The sequence below is a fragment of the Helianthus annuus genome, chromosome 17, assembly GCF_002127325.2.
Source record: "Helianthus annuus cultivar XRQ/B chromosome 17, HanXRQr2.0-SUNRISE, whole genome shotgun sequence".
Taxonomy (NCBI): Eukaryota; Viridiplantae; Streptophyta; class Magnoliopsida; order Asterales; family Asteraceae; genus Helianthus; species Helianthus annuus.
In genome coordinates, this window is record NC_035449.2 from 13,111,993 (window position 1) to 13,128,951 (window position 16,959).

The following is a 16,959-nucleotide window of genomic DNA, read 5'->3' on the forward strand; positions in this document are numbered from 1 at the left end:
AGATTAGGGTTTTCTTTCTTTTTTTTGAATTGAAGATATGAGGATTCTAGGGGCTGGAATGCTGGATATGTTACATGTTTATTATATTTAATAATTATAATATATATATATATATATTTAATAAATATAATATATATATAAAATAAAAATAAATTCGATCGAAACCGAACGAGCGACGAGCGAGCGTACCTATGCTCGTGCTCGGTTCGTTTTTAAACCGAACCGAGCTGCTCGGCTCGGTTTTAACCGAGCAAGGAATCGAACGAGCAAATTTCCGAGCTTTTTCGAACGATCGTCGAACGATCTTCGAGCGCCGAGCAGTTTGGACACCCCTAGACGGTTGCAACCTTTTCAAAAAAGAATATGGAAAAGAAGAAAAGGAGAAGCGTTCCCGAACACCCTCAATATATATTATCTTTGTTTGTTACGTTGTTAGCGTAAGCCGTCCAACGGACGGGTATTAAACTAGTTATCATTATACCCAGCATACCAGGTGACTAATAATTAACCAGAGTTTGGGGTTTGGTTTGACTTAGGGGTTAAAATAGTTAGTTATAGAGACCATGGGGCACATATGTTAAAAAATCTTATTTTAAGCTAATATAGTAAAAGTGATATAACCATAGGGGCCAAAAATGTAATTTACTCTTTCTTATTTTACCTTTTCATATTCTATTTAATTGAAACAATTAATTAAAACACAATCATATCTAATCTCAAAATATCGTTTTATAAACTATTTAATATTTCCTTCATCATATTTCCTACGACCTCCGGATCAAGAGCAGACGGATGCTCCCAGCATTTGCTCCTGTTGGAGCTTCTCGTTTTCTGCACGGCCTATCTGTTGTTGAATTGTTGCAAGCCTTCTGATGACATCCATAAGAGTGTTTGTTATAGGAATAAGACCTTGGGTTTCTAACCCATAATAAATACTATTATATACACAGTAGATAATGTATATTATGTTATGTGCTACTAAACGAGCCAAATTTGAACTCGTAAAGCTACGCAACACATGTATGCCTTTCCAAGATAGACAAAGCCCAAAAGAGTTGGGCCTCAATGAGATACACACATTAAAGCTTATGACAAAGGAGTCAACTAGTCAAGCAATAGATTTAGCCCAATAAAACTACTGCCATAGAAAAAGTCCAAAGTTCCAAAGTTCATATTTAAATTTATTAGTGTCTTGTGGACTTGTGGTCATATGGATTGTGGTGTATATAGTAAAATTGTTCGCGAAAAATATTTTGTTATGATATTGCATTAGGATGAGCATGGTGCCGGACAGGTACCGAAAGTATCGATACCGAAAAATGGAAAAAATGGGATCCGGTACCGATACAGGTATTTGCCGGTAAATAGACCAAAATATCAATACCGAAAAATGGAAAAAAAAATGGGTACCGGTACCAAATGCTCATCCCTAGTACTGGTATATATTTTCGACCCTTTAAAGCTTTCAAAATGAATGTACAGATGATCTTTTAATTGAGATACAATTATTTCAAGATTTAATACAATATTTAAAACGATAAATGCTTAGTAAAGATTGTCGCTTAAACCTTAACTGTATCGTACAATCTACTCCGTATACTCCGTTCATGCATTTTAGTGAGAGAATCTTCGTCCGTTTTCGAATAATTTAATTCAAGTTTAGTTTGAGAAACAAAAAAAAAAAAAAAATCAAATCTACTGATACCAATCATGCATATGTGGATCAAGATGACATAGATGTGAACGTGAATCATGCTTTCATTATACACATTGTAAACGACAACCTAAAATAATGGGAAACCATCACCCATTAATTAAACGAACACGATTTGGGACCTAGTAAGGTGAGAGAATTTTGAAATTTATTTCCAACTTTGATTGATAGAAGAATATTAAATGGACATATTGGACTATATCATTAAAATTGAATGAGTGAAATGGTTATGTAGTACAGAATAGATTTAAATGGGTGATAAATGATATAGTATGATTTTAATTAGGTTCACGTTCTACAAGCTTAAAATGGTTTTGGAGTTGGTAAAGAGTTTTATTTGTCTGAATGATCCATTTGCTACTTACATTATGCTTGGCTTTGGTCTGTGGATAGTCAAAACGGATTCTGGGTAAAGTCAGTCAAAAAGACTATGATTATAAATAGGGGTAACAGTTCTCCTCCTAACTTTGTATGGTGTAGATGGTTGGCCTTGAAGTGTAATACTATGGCGTGGACTGGAGAGGCAACCTTAATAGGCTCCCCACGAAAGATAATTCAAGAAGAAGGAATATAAACATTAACTCGGTCATGTGTCCGTGTTGCGACGAATTCGAGGAATCGGTGGAACATTTGTTCACCGCTTGCTCGGTGGCTTTCCGGGTGTGGTTGGAAAGAAAGGAATGAGGTGTAACATCCCACCGCTTTTCCTTTTTGAGTTCAAAGATATCTTAGAAATCCACAAATACATTAAAAATGGCAAGAACGCGGAAAAGATTATTTACGCTCTGGCTATTATCTCTTGCTGGTGCATATGGAAAGAAAGGAATGAGGTGGTCTTTAACTAGAAAAAAGTGTTGTCCGCATAATATCATAGGGGAGATAAAATCTAGAGGGTATCCTTGTAATTATCTCAATTGGGCATATTGGTGTAAATATCCATTGTATATGTTGTAACTTTTGACCCTTTGCCCGTTTTGGTCGGGGGTTGTCTGCTTGTATGACCTTTTACCCGATTGGGTCGGAGGTGTGTTTTTATTGAAGTTTATTTAAAAAAAAAAGTTAATTTACTTTTGAAATATTATGGTTTCCATCATAGTTCATAATTTTGTATACATCTATATATATAATATATGAATAAGGTTTGGGACACGTGTCGCGTTGTGGTGCAACTTCACTTGATTTTTTGCGGGAAAATGTGGGAAAGTCTTTATTTTTACACGGGATCCGAATGGCAACAACCATACCCGCATAGTTTGACCCGGGTATATAAACTATCTAATAAATCTAAATCATTCATTCGCCTCATTTCACGCTTACAAACCCTAATTCCTTCATTCTTCTCTCTGGCGCTCCTCTCTTCAGCCGTCAATAGATCTTCATATTCACCATCCGAATGAAGGTTTAATCATCAGTAGTTAAACATACAGAATTACCATTCTTTAACTTTCAGTCTTTGTTTTCATTGTTCATTGATTTGATGTTCGTTATGTTTTACCTAGGGTTTTCTTGACATTCCATCTTCATTCGATCTGTTTACTTCTCTATAACATAAATGTCATCTCTAAGAAGGTATGGATCCTATATTCCATCTATTATTCTGATTTTGTGTTTATATCATATAAAAATTAGGGTTTTAGGCGGTTTATTTTCAGAGATTATTAGCTTAATTCACTTGAACTTATGTTCGTTTGCAATATTTTTGATCTGTTTATGAAATTAGGGTTTTAGTTTTTTTTTGTTTTCAGGGATTAGAGGGTTTTAAATTAGGGTTTTAGTTATTTATGCTTTTGTAGACACAGATGTCTGGCGAAAGATGGTACAAATCGTTGTAAATCAAAGTTTCAACCTTATTACCTTGAGTATTAACATTGTTTGTCTTTGCATTTTTATAGGACCAAACTACGTGTTTAGTTTACTATATATAAACTGAAACTGACTGACCCAGCATTATTGATCATGCTTTCCTTCAACCTGGGCATGTTATCAACTAATTTACATTCCATTACCAGATGAGGACTCATGTCACCAGATTTTCAAGACTGAAATGAGGAAATCTGATGTTACTAAAGATGTCAAATAGAAAGCTCTTGCTAGGTACACTCAAGGATTTGGAGGTGTTGATATACCCGAGATATGTGAACGTGCCTGCGAGCATGAAATTAGAGTGAACATTGAAAAGCTGCCCTATTTTTTAAATCTTTATTTTATGTTTTTTTTTCATTTTGAATGACTAATGCTTATTTTTTGTCTATGTTATAGGACATAGAAAGGGAAAGAAAGAGGAGTGAGGATGATTATGATGTGGCGGAGATAAACGAAGGGGGAACTCAATCCAAACGCAGTTAGAGAAGAGCCATATATGAAGGCTAAAGAATTCGAATCGAAGATAATCGATTTCGAAACTGCTATTAGGAGGCCTTACTTTCATGTTCGACCACTGAATGCCGCATAGCTTGAAAACTGGCATCACTATCTTAATTTTATCGAAGGATGTGATGATTTCAATAAGGTAAAAGTCAAGTGTTTGATCTTCATATATCTTCATATGTATGAATATTTATGTTTTGGTTTGTGTCTTTAGTTGTCCCAGTTAATACATTAACTTACAGTTAAGTAATATCTGCTGCTCATATGATTAATCGGCTAAATTGGTTGGATGAACTATGAAGCATGGGTGTCTCATAATAAGGCTAAGTACTTCAAACCCTAATTTTGTGAGTTGGGTTCATAGTTGATCATGTGTTGAATTGAATGGTAAAAACTATTTGTTAAAAGTTGCAATGTTATGTTATGCAGGTGTGTTCTTACATAATCATCTGTCCGTGAGGCAAGGTGGGTCCCTCTTTGAATTTTTGAGGGGCCCCATTCGAGTATATTTTTAGTGTTTCTTCTTAGCCCTCTCATTTTTTTAATATTTTGATTCATCTATACATAACAGTCATTATTTTTTTGTATACATGATGTAAATTTTTTGAACCAGGTTGTGAAATTATACGAAAGATGTTTAATCGCATGTGCTAACTACCCCGAGTATTGGATACGATACGTTTTGTGTAAGGAAGCAAGCGGGAGCATGGATCTTGCCGAAAGTGCCCTTGCTCGTGCCACTCAAGTGTTTGTAAAGGTACCCATTTTTTATTTATTCACCGTATTTGTGGATGTGTTTGTGTGTGTGTATAAATACCGTAATAACGTACAGTAAGGATGCTCGGTGTAATAAACAAAGTCTAGCTGTCTTGGGACATAATCTTTAATCTCTACAGGAATGATTTCGGTTGTTTATCTTACAATATTTGGCCTTTTTCAGTATATACGATTTTTTTAGGTTATGTTTTAGTTATTGTTAATCTTTCCCTAACTTCTATTTTTACATAACTTCTATTTTTACAGTTTGTTATTTAACAAAGTTTTGCTACCTGATTTGTTTTGCAGAGGCAACCAGAGATTCATTTGTTTGCTGCTCGATTTAAAGAGCAGGGTGGAGATATCGCTGGTGCTCGTGCATCTTACTAGCTTGTGCATGCTGAAATATCTACCGGACTTCTTGAAGCAATTATCAAGCATGCTAACATGGAACATTGCCTGGTAAACCAATATCTAGGATAAATCTAAAACACCCTTTTGATCCTAGAACGAAAACGATTGTTACAATATACTAGGGAGCCTCATTTAACTTTTCATACAGGAAAAATGTTGACTTTTTGGGTCTTGCGAAGGTTGCATCATTTTTTGATAATTGCATACCCTGGCAAAAATCTTTGATCCACCAATATTTAGGATAAATCTGAAAACACCATATTCCTAGAACAAAAAAGATCTTTTACCTAAACTAGGGATCTGCATTTGTCTTTTTATACATAAAAAAATGTTGACCATTTGGATATAAATGGTCAACATTTTGACTTTCTATACAAGCTAAGGTTGCATAGTTAGTGCAGTCCCTGGTTAAAAAAAAATACCGGAATCACAAATATTTAGAGCATATCTAAAAGCCCCATTTGTTCCTCGAACGAAAAAGATTCCTAAACTAAACTAGGGATCTGCATTTGACTTTTTAAACATGAAAAAATATCGACCTTTCGGGTCTTGATCAGTTTGCATCATTTTGTGATAGTACATACTCTGGTAACAAATCTTGGATCCACCCCTAAAACGAAAAAGGTCCTTAAACTAACTAAACTACGGGCCTGCATTTGACTTTTTACACAGGAAAAACGTTTACTTTTTCAGGTATAAAAAAACTTATATTCCTAGAATAAGAAAGATCCTTAAACTAAACTAGGGAGCTGCAGTTGACTTTTTATACAAGAAAAATGTTGACTTTTTGGGTCTTGGTCAGGTTGCATCATACTACGGGTGGCCTGTGTCGACTACACACTGTATTGTAGGATCCATGGTTGGGTTTGGCCTGGTGTATGGTGGGCCCGGTGCGGTTTTCCGGAGCTCATTAGCGAGGGTGACATCATCTTGGCTTATATCACCTATTCTGGCGCGGTAGCATCGTTTCTTGTGAAGGCTATTGAGTATTATAGAATATGTCAGGGCTTATTTTTTCTCTCTTAGGTGGGGTAACTGTGAAGACAAAAGAATCAAATGTGAAGGCATGATGCAAACGGGCTAAGCCCGACTATTTGGGTAACTATCAAAACGGGTTCTGTAACACCTGGGGAAAATCCGCAACAATCTTGAATTGTCACTTCACTCTCTTGTACCTATTTGCTAAATTTCGGGACGAAATTTCTTTCAAGTTGGGGATGATGTGACAACCCGACTTCTTGAGGTACACCTGGGGAAAATCCGCAACAATCTTGAATTGTCACTTCACTCTCTTGTACCTATTTGCTAAATTTCGGGACGAAATTTCTTTCAAGTTGGGGATGATGTGACAACCCGACTTCTTGAGGTTAGTATTATTCTATTCCCCGACTCCCGTGTTGTATTTACATATCCTAGATCCTTGTGTTAGTGGGTATATGTGCAAACTTGTATTTGTTTATGGGTAACGTATTGGAATATTTGAGTTATACTAAGACATCTTTCAACCCAAGATCATTCGACCGAAGGATCCTGGAACCGAAAGATCCAACCTTCGAAGGATCCAACCTTCGAAGGATCCAACCTTCGAGGGATCACGAAGCATAGGAACCAACTTTCGATAACCTTCGATCCGAAAGTTCATCTTTCGAAGATCCTTCGAGCCAAGGCCCAGTCTTTCGACTAAAGGCCTTAACCTTCGGCCCAGGCCCAAAACCTTACGTATATTAAACGACAGTTACGTAGTAATGCACAGAACCAATCGAAATTCCAAACCCTAGTTCCCTCTTGTGCGACGGCAGCAGATTTCAGAATCCCTTTTCCTCTTTCGATACATTGATAATCTCGGTTAGTCTTGTATCTACTAATCGTTGTGTTTATGAAGTTTACGTTAAACGATTATGTTGTCTTGAATTGTTAGTTGGGGTAATACCATTGATAGTTGAAAGATGATTGTGTTCAATTATGATTGCTTATGACATGATACTAATTAGTCGAATTGGTGTATGATGATTTCTTGTTATCTTGAGTTGATGATTGACACACAACCGACCGAAGGACATACTTGTTGTTTTGTGTTACATATTAACCGATTAACAAATTCTGATATGATGAATGTGTATGTGGATTAGGTCGTTAGACATTATGCGTAAAATCTTGGTGACTAGTTAGCATGGATGTTGGTTTCGATTAAGGTCTTGTTTTGTTAGACGGTATAACATAAACTGCTGGGTTAAACGGGTTGATCTGGATACATGTTTACGGTGATGCTTGATGCTCAATTAGGGTTTGTGCCGTAACTGTTTGTTGAATGAAAACTGCTGTGATTGAATGATAACCGTAGTATCGAAAGATAACTGTTGATCGAAACATTGTTGATGATCGAAAGATAACTGTGTTAGTCGAAACATATCTGTTGTACTCGAAACATATCTGTTGTGCTCGAAAGATAGCTGGGTTTGTCGAAAGATAGGTCATGTGTCGAATGATATCTGATATGTCGAATGACCATGTGTCGAATGATATCTGATATGTCGAATGATGATGTGTCGAAAGATGGTTGTTGTGTAAAACAGAAACATGAACCGAAAGATAATACTTGTGTACACTAGTTTGTGATCAATGTGAAACGATATGTGATGTGCTTGTATACAACTGACTGTTAAATGTAAATATCATAGGGCTTGGTAAATCACCGTGGTTAAACGAATAATTAATTCTACCGAGCAATCCCAGGTGAGTTCACTACATTCGAGCATGCGTCCCAGTGGTTGGGGACAGTCAGTGGGTATCCCATGGGGGGGATAAGTCTTGGGTAAAAACGGGTATATTGGTTAATATTCTCACCTATCATCTTTTGTAAGTCCCTCATCGGGTATTAGTTAGTAGCGCTACTTAGGTTTGGCACCCTCACCCGTGCCTGTAGAGGACGGAGGTGAACTAATGACCCAGTCTGGCCCAGTACTAGATAGGAGTACGTGGGAAGGGCAGTCCGTGAGCCGTCCGTGTTTGGAAATGAGATATTAACAATATTACTTGCATTTGGGTATTAAACTGTTTTACATACACCGGGTAACAAACGTTTTCTAAAACTGTGAACTCGCCAGCTTTGTCTGATACGTGTGTTACATGCTCGCAGGTCCCTAGGTACTAAGACAGCAGGAACTTGCTGGCTGGAGGACGTGAGTGGTCATGGTTGCTTGCTGGATTTATTATCAGACTTTTTATATTATGTTCGTTTGGGATAACACTTATATTACGTTTCATTAATGCTTCCGCTAAACTTATGGTTTGAATGATGTATGTTGGGATTTTATTAACTTTAAACAACGAAGTTTTATTGCCAACTTGTGATTCAATGTAATTGGTGGCTCATTGCTAGTCGTCACACGCCTAACAGGGGCACTCCCTAGGCGGTAATTTTGGGGGTGTGACAGGTTCAGGTTGAGTAAGATAATATTTTGTTATGCAGTTACATAATAAATCAGATTGCTTTGGGTTGGGCTGATCTGGAACATTTATATATCCTAGGTTTGAAATTTTACTTTTGGTGACTTCTAATGTGTTTGACCCGTTTGGCCATTTCCCTTTTTGAAGTTTTTTTACATGGGAGATTTAGCCAGCAACCAACTTAGCATACTACAGTTGGTTTCATATTGTTCTTGTGGTGTTCTAGCTGGTTTGGTTGGCGGCTTACTTGGTTTAGGTGGCGGTTTTGTCATGGGCCCACTCTTTTGAGCTTGGTGTACCTCCTCAGGTGAGTTTTTATTTTTCTATAGATATGAGAATTTCATAATTTGTTTTCTTGGTTTTTAACTTTTTTTTAATCTAACATAAATGATAAGATATCACTTTGTACAAAATTATTATTTTGATACTTCAGAGCTTAACAGAGAATAAAAGGTGCAATTTCGTAATTATCTTTTGAAAATTTATAATTTTGTAATATCATATTGACTCTTTTAAAACACTAGAAGTATCGTATTTTATTGTTTTTATAAAAGAACTTTAATTAGCTCTTTTTAACAACTTTTTTTTACTGAAATAAACGAAGAGACCATAATAGGTTGAGATGATTCCAAAATAATAACATTGTTTTCCTATTTGAAATTTTGTTGAAAGGCATTCGTGTATATATTTGACATTCTCATACCGTCTTGTAGGGAAGTGGCTAAGGAAGTGGAACTAATGGTAAACCGTTTTCCTACTCTTGATATCCCTATGGGTGTTAAATGCTCTAATTTAGTTGTTACCTAATCTGATTTGTATCCTCATGACCCGTTCAATGACGATGTTTTTACATGCACTACAAATTCTCATAATACCATTGACTTGAGTCGTATATTACCAGAGTGGTGTAAACTCAATGCTTCAGAGTATGCGAATAAAGATTATGGGATTACGGAGAACCAAAAACTGGCATCATAGACTGCCTTTGTAGTGATGGGAAGGCGGTTGGAGTGAAAGATCAAGATGATCGGTTGAGGGTGAATGGGTTTTTTTTCTGAGACAAATGTGCCGAGCTAGATCTGAATCCAAACTTCTGCATGGAAGATGTGGGCGAGGACGAAGTGGTTCGGCTCAATCCTTTATGCACCAGATGAAAACTTGGTAAATACTTCTACCCAGTAGTTAACAAAATCCCCAAAAACAAAAAAGTTCATTAATTTCTTCATTGTTATTTTCTTTGGCGGGTTCGGTTTGGTCGTTAGTTCTGCGTTATTTTCTTTGGTTTTTTGCGGGTAATAAACTTCTCATCTTCAGAAATTATTTAGTGTTAAATTTCGGTGTTGTTGGTAAATTGTTGGGAAATTCTAGCATGGTTAATGGGGTTATGGTGTATTCATATCTCTCTAAGACTCGGGTCTAGGATTTTTTTAAAAGCTGGAGTGGTTTAAATTTGGGGATTAATGTGTCAAATCAAGGTTTGTATATATTTTTTGGTAGTTGTTGGTTGTGGGGTAATAAGGCTAATTTGTGGGCTTTAAATACAATTCATGGATTAAACCTGTTAGGCCTCTTTAAGCCTTTATTTTGGCAGCCCATCATAGGCTAATTTGTGGGCTTCTTATGCCCATACATAGAGCTTTTCATTGTAGTAAATCTAATATTCGGACTTGTATATATTATAGTGTTAGCTAGAAAGGATACCATATGGATTAATAATTTTAGTAGGCGTTGTATGGTTCCGTTGTGTTTTCTAAATTTGGTCCCCAAAGCATGTTTTGGGTGACCAGGTGATAGGTTCTCGGGGTATGCCCCGTTAAACATGTAACAACCTTTTTTATTGTAGTCATTTATTCACTTCTTATATTATTGAGTTATACTTTGGTAAACCAAATCGTTTTGTTTAGAATGCAACTCAATACAAAGCTTCGAAACAGGGCATTTTTTAAATTTGTCAATCACTATATATATTTTGTGCAGGTCTGCCTATTTTATTGAGAATTATCATTCTTGAAACCGCAACAAATGGAGGTATTGATAAAATCTAGGGTTTGCGATTAATTATGTTCAATGTGTATTTTTTTTTTGTCATCAATGTTGTTAGATAGTTGTTTAATTGATTGATGTTCAGATTTGTGCAGTTTTGGAACCTGTATGTTTTCTTTGGTTCGGTTATTGTCGACAACGTAAATTAAGCGAGTTCGGATAAAAGGTAAAGTTTAGGGTTTGTAAAAGATAATATCTTTGAATGTTGTTTGGTTTAAGACTCTAAAGTATAAAGATCATTATGTGTATGGTGTTCCGGTAGTTAACTTTTGTGTAGATGGTTTATCTTGAGAAAGTAATTCTGATGAAAGCGAGGCGGCATGTAGCTGAGTTTGTGGAGGTCTTCGTGCCTGATGAGTCTCGGTTTTTGAAGGCATACGGTGAGTTGCTGGAGAATACTAGGTTGAATGAAGGTATTGATAAAATTTAGGGTTTGCGATTAATTATGTTAAATATATATTTTTTATCATCAATGTTGTTAGATAGCTGTTTAATTGATTGATGTTTAGATTTGTGCAGTTTTGGAACCTATATGTTTCCTTTGGTTCGGTTATTATCGACAAAGTAAATTAAGCGACTTCGGATGAAAGGTAAAGTTTAGGGTTTGTAAAAGATATCATCTTTGAATTTGGTTTGGTTTAAGACTCTAAAGTATAAAGATCGTAATGTGTATGGTGTTCTGGTAGTTAACTTTTGTGTGGATGGTTTATCTTGAGAAAGTAATTCTGATGAAAGCGAGGTGGCATGTAGCTAAGTTTGTGATGCTCTTCGTGGTAATGTTGTCAATCAGAGACGATCTTCTTGGCAAAATCAACCTAATAAGTGATTTATGTCTGACATAAGGTATGGTCCCCACATTTTATACTTTTGTTTATTTATTAATTTTGAACTGTCAATATTTTATTTATTATTTGCTTAAAAACTATTTTGTGGTTGATAGTGAGGATCGAAGGGCTATAAACAATGGATTACTTTGACAACCTTTGTAAAAGAGATATGTTTACATAATAAGGTGATGCTAATATTTTTGAATCAGAGATAATCCGTTTTTACTTCTTGTTAGAAATGATAGTTTTTAAAATGACTCATTTTGACCCATATTCACTTTGCTCCCAACCCATTTTGACCCGGACTCATTTTGCTCTCTACCAGTTTTGACCTGAAGCCATTATGACTAACCCTATCATAAGGATATCGCTGGAAAACGGACGTAATATTTGTTTTCCTATAATATGATTAACTTTGGCAAGGTGGTTATGTGATTAAGTTCATGTGGACATGATAGGGAATTGCTTTGCAATATTAGTAATAGTACACAACACTAATGTTACTTTTCATTTGAGTTGTACAAGTTTATATAGGTTGGGGAAAATAGTCATGCTATGTTACTTAAGTTCAACCCTACAACCACATTCGGGCTGCTTAATCGCCCTTAGGTACGCCATCTTTTTCTTTCTTTACTTATTTAATATGCACGATGGGTCTGATGCCATCCCTGTTTGAATACTATTTTAACTTTGTTTTACTTTTTGAAGGCGGTGAAGAAACCTGGTGTGAGACTATTTGAGGCTGCAAAAACAGAAGCATCAAAATTGAAGGTTCTATGGATTGATGGAAAAAAGTATGGATGTCTAATCCTTGGAAGACGAAATATGTTTAGGTTCTTCTCCTACTATTGCAATTGTTGAGTATCCTACATAAGTAATCGTACTAACGGGTTTGAATACTTCATAAAAATTAAAGCAATGGAGTAGGAGCAGTAGAGCGTTGCTACCGTGGATGCAAAATGACCTCAACCTTTCTCTTTCAATAGATGTATCAACTCTCAATGGAACTAGGTAGACTTTAATCTTTGTATTTGTTCAAATCAATTCATTGTAATTTAATCTTTACATAAGTTATGAAACATTTTGTTCATTTCAAAATTTTATTCAAGTACTTGTAAACAATATAATTGACTTGTGATTTTTTTCGTATTCGTAATTTAATATTTACCCAAGTAATGAAGCATTTCTTTCATTTAAAAGTTTATGTAAACACCGTTGAATAATATAATTTACGCTGGTAATTACATGTTTATTGATCTCTTCTTAACGGGTCAATATTTCCAAACCAATTATAAAACACAATAACATTTGTCGTGTAAGGATTTCATCACAGTTATCTGAGTACTAAGTTTGACATTAATCGATGTGTCTTAATAAAAAAAAGAAAGAAAACAAAATACATATAATTTCCTAAAACACGTTTATAATATGTTTATAAATTTTATTACTTGAAAATTCAAGTAAAACATAATATAATGTAATTTAAAAACAAACAATATAACAGTTTGTATGGGTTTACGAAACATTTTTATACTGAGATCTCATTAAGAATTAAATGGTTATTAGCTTTACACGAAAACTATGAATACACATGGAGACAAAGTTAGGATACTGATAAAACGGAACAAATAAATTATTGTGGGAAGGGAAAAAGATACTAATGAGTTTGAAAATGTCGTTTATATACTTTTTATTATTGAAAACTAAATTTTGCTAGCCCGGGATATTCCCGGGTGATAGCCTAGTTAAACATTATAAAAATGAATTTAATGCCTATATTTAGCTGCTATAATTTGGGGATTTTTACATATTTCCCCCTCCTAAGTTGCCTTATTACGTATTTCCCTAAGCCAAAAAATCAATTACATATTTCCCATTTTTTTGAGAAATTACCCAATTACCCCTCTTTTTTTTTAAAAGAAATTACATATTTCCCATAATCTTTATACGATCGTTTCATCTTCCCACCAAACCCTACCTCAGACAATTCGCTGAAGCCCACACGAGCAAAAACGACAGCAAATCCACTTCCCCTTCCGTGACGACGCCAAATCCCCTTCTCCTTCCATGCGTTCAGGTATGTTGTTGCTTTTTGTTGGGTTTGTAGGCTGTATATTTGAATATTAATATAAATCTCGATCAAATCCGTAGGCAGTATTCATCGATTAAAGCACTTTATGGACGATTAAATATGAAATTTTGACAAAGTACATTTATTGTTTCTTGACTAAACAACTGTACACAATTTATGCATATTATATACTGTACTTTTGACTTGAAGTAGCAAAATAAATGATGCCATATTATATAAATTGTGCATATGAATATTGATATCGTTTGCTGTGTTTTTCTGCTTTTTGTTTAGTTCTTTTCTTTTATTTATTAGGTGATAATACGGATGATAAGGGTTTTGTTAGGTGATAATATGGATGATATGGAAAATGATAATATGAATGATATGGAAACCAACTCATTTACATCATTTTGGGAGAATGGATATTGTGCCATTTAACACACACAATTCATACACACAGACCATGTTTTAGAAATACGCATAATGTGAAGATGATAAAAAAAGACCTAAAATTAGTCATGATTTTAATAATAAAGTTATATAAATTGGGTAAATATGTAATTGATTTTACATATTAGAATGGGGAAATATGTAAATATTCATTTACTAGTTCATTAAAGGTAAAATAGTCATAAATAAGAGTCGTTTAAATGAAAAGGGGAAATATGTAATATATATAAGTTAGGAAGGGGAAATATGTAATTGATTTTATGGTTTGGGTAAATATATAATAAAGTAGCTTAGGAGGGGGAAATATGTAAAAAGCCCAATAATTTGTCGGTATCATTTTCTTACGGTTATTTTAAGAAGACGAGTCAACCAAAGAAGGCTAAATTGAATTTGTATTGGAAATTACAACTTGAAAGTGAATTGTACAACAATGATAAGGCTACTCAGTCTGATGGGCTAGGAAAAGGGGATAAATTCTACAACTTGTCTGTCGGTTAGACATTTGGGGCTTCCCCTTTGAAACTCCAAAATCATGAGGTGGTGGGCAAGGACAAAGGGTAAGTTTTTTATTTATTAAATCTTTTTTTTATTGTAATTATCTTAAAAAAGACAAAACAAACGAATAAAAAGGGACATTTATATTAATTAAAACAATAACATTACATAAAATTAAAAGAAATACGGAAAATAATTAAAAAAACATAATTAAAAGACATTAATAAACCATGTAGTCTAACTAAGATTATGTTTTCCATAATTTATTTTTTTCATGTCCTCGTACATTTGTCTCTCGGGTGGTAATGTGATCGACATTCGAGGGGAATGGGTAATTTTTATTTTTAAATAAAAGAGTAAAGTAGTCATTTTAAATAGATATTACATTTGTTAATTTATGTAGTAATAAGAACTAAACATCGAAAATGACAAAATCTGTAAGAACTTACCACCTAAAATTCTCTTATTCTTCATCTACATCTATTGTTTTTTTTAAATTTCAGGTTGATCAATTAAAAAAAATAAACAAATCAGATTTAATGATATAATTTTTTTAGTTATCTAAAGTATGATCAATCAAAAAAGTTGAGGGTAAAAAAAATGTTTTTAGTCTACCGGAAAGATAATAAAATAAATCGAAGGTCCATGGAAGTCTACGATGTATTGTAGTAAGTAGTAACTTTGTTAATCATCCACTTTATAAACAAAATTAGCTCACTGTTTTTAGTCACTTTTTAATTTTAATTTAATATAGTCAATTGTACTATTATATATATTCATATACTTATCTTTCAATTTATGCAACCCAATTTTATCCACAATGTAAATAAAGACGATATTTCTGACATCATAATTCATAAAAACCCGATAAAAACATTCATATTTGTAGTTCGACTCAAACGGGATGCGTGTGTACATACATTTACATGACTGTGAGTCTGCGATATAATAATATACATGACGTTACCCATTAAAATAAGGTGACGTAAATGTAAACACAAATTCAAATATTCTATATTTCCTCCATGAAAACTATGTTGAAGGTCCCGATCTCTAAAACCGTGAATTGCGTGTTAGAAGAAGTCTACATAATCGATTAGCTGTAGACACGTATATTTTTTGTCTTGTTGATAAGTATATTTATAATATTATATTGACTTGATTTCAATATTGGGTGTTACACGGTCCAAGTGATTTGCATATGCAACAATGCAAGACTATTTTGTCTTTTAAACACATAAAAAAACAATACACATTTTGGAAACACGTATAATGATATTTCGGCAAAAAATATATGAAAGTTAGTATTAGGGTCTAAGGGGAAGATTCATTTGAGAAGAAAAATTAATTGAGAAAAAAAAGAACAAATGATAATTTTGTAAAACATTAAATAGTTTTTTCACTTATCACATTTGTTATCATCTTTGACTAATTAATTAGTCATAAAGACTATCATCCTCCACATTAAGTTTTTTTGCCTACACACATTAAAAGTTATCCTACATATTTTGAAATTCATCCTACACGTTGAAATTTATTCTACACAACTTGTAATTTATCTTATACACCTCGTATTTTTTCCTACATTTTAAAATATTTTATTTTATTTTTTTGAAAAAATATATATTTTGAAGATAAGTTACAAAAAATTTAATGAAGTTAGCTATTAAAGAGGAAGACTAGAAATTAATGATCTATGTAGATTTACCAATGTACCCTTATAGTAATATTAAATACTTATATTTAATGAAGTAAAATAAAACATTCTTATTGGTTGAAATTTCTTCTTTTTTCTTCTTACAAAAAATTTCTTCTCATTTGAACCATCCACTAGGGTCTAATTGGTATGAGGTAATGAAATGAATGAGACAATAAAATGAACAAAGTAATGGAATAGTCAGTAAAATGAAATGGATCATTACATTCCATTATGATGTTTGATTACTCATATATGAATAGAATGAATCAATACTTTATATCATTTTATAGACAAAAAAAGACGAAGTAACGAAACACAATTGAATTAAAAACGACAAGAATATAGTTGCCTAAATAATAATAATAATAATAATAATAATAACAACAACAACATAATTATAAATGTATTTACGCAAATCAAAATACTTCGTAAACAAAGTTTATCAACTCAAACGCAGGGCCGGTCCAAGCTTTTTGGAGGTCTGATGTTGGGTCAAAACACGTTGTATTTTGTAGCAGTCCGCGTTGGTTTTTAGTGTGTTAACACGTTAATTCATATGGGGTTGTATACTTATAGCGTGTTTGGTGTTTTTGGCTTAACAGGTGTTAAAAAGGGTAAATAAGAGAAACCGAGCTGAAAAACGGGTTTGACAAGTCAACGCGGGGCTGGTAGC

General features: G+C 33.9%; 1 long non-coding RNA gene across 29 annotated transcripts; it reads left to right on the plus strand.

Moving 5' to 3' along the window:
* The first annotated feature begins 3,009 nt into the window (after positions 1–3,009).
* On the plus strand, positions 3,010–12,705 carry LOC110923392. Of its 29 annotated transcripts, none has more exons than XR_004886209.1 (18): positions 3,010–3,113; positions 3,214–3,283; positions 3,724–3,878; positions 3,974–4,428; positions 4,511–4,838; positions 5,147–5,299; positions 6,054–6,365; positions 8,686–9,005; positions 9,412–9,439; positions 9,600–9,859; positions 10,676–10,744; positions 10,827–10,907; positions 11,004–11,154; positions 11,251–11,331; positions 11,428–11,584; positions 11,682–12,177; positions 12,277–12,401; positions 12,485–12,703. It is a non-coding gene; the product is annotated as an uncharacterized LOC110923392 (long non-coding RNA). The 29 variants fall into 29 exon arrangements; XR_004886210.1 differs by having other exon boundaries at positions 10,676–10,726; XR_004886217.1 differs by having other exon boundaries at positions 10,676–11,154; positions 11,682–11,753; positions 12,094–12,177; positions 12,485–12,704.
* The last annotated feature ends 4,254 nt before the right edge of the window (positions 12,706–16,959 follow it).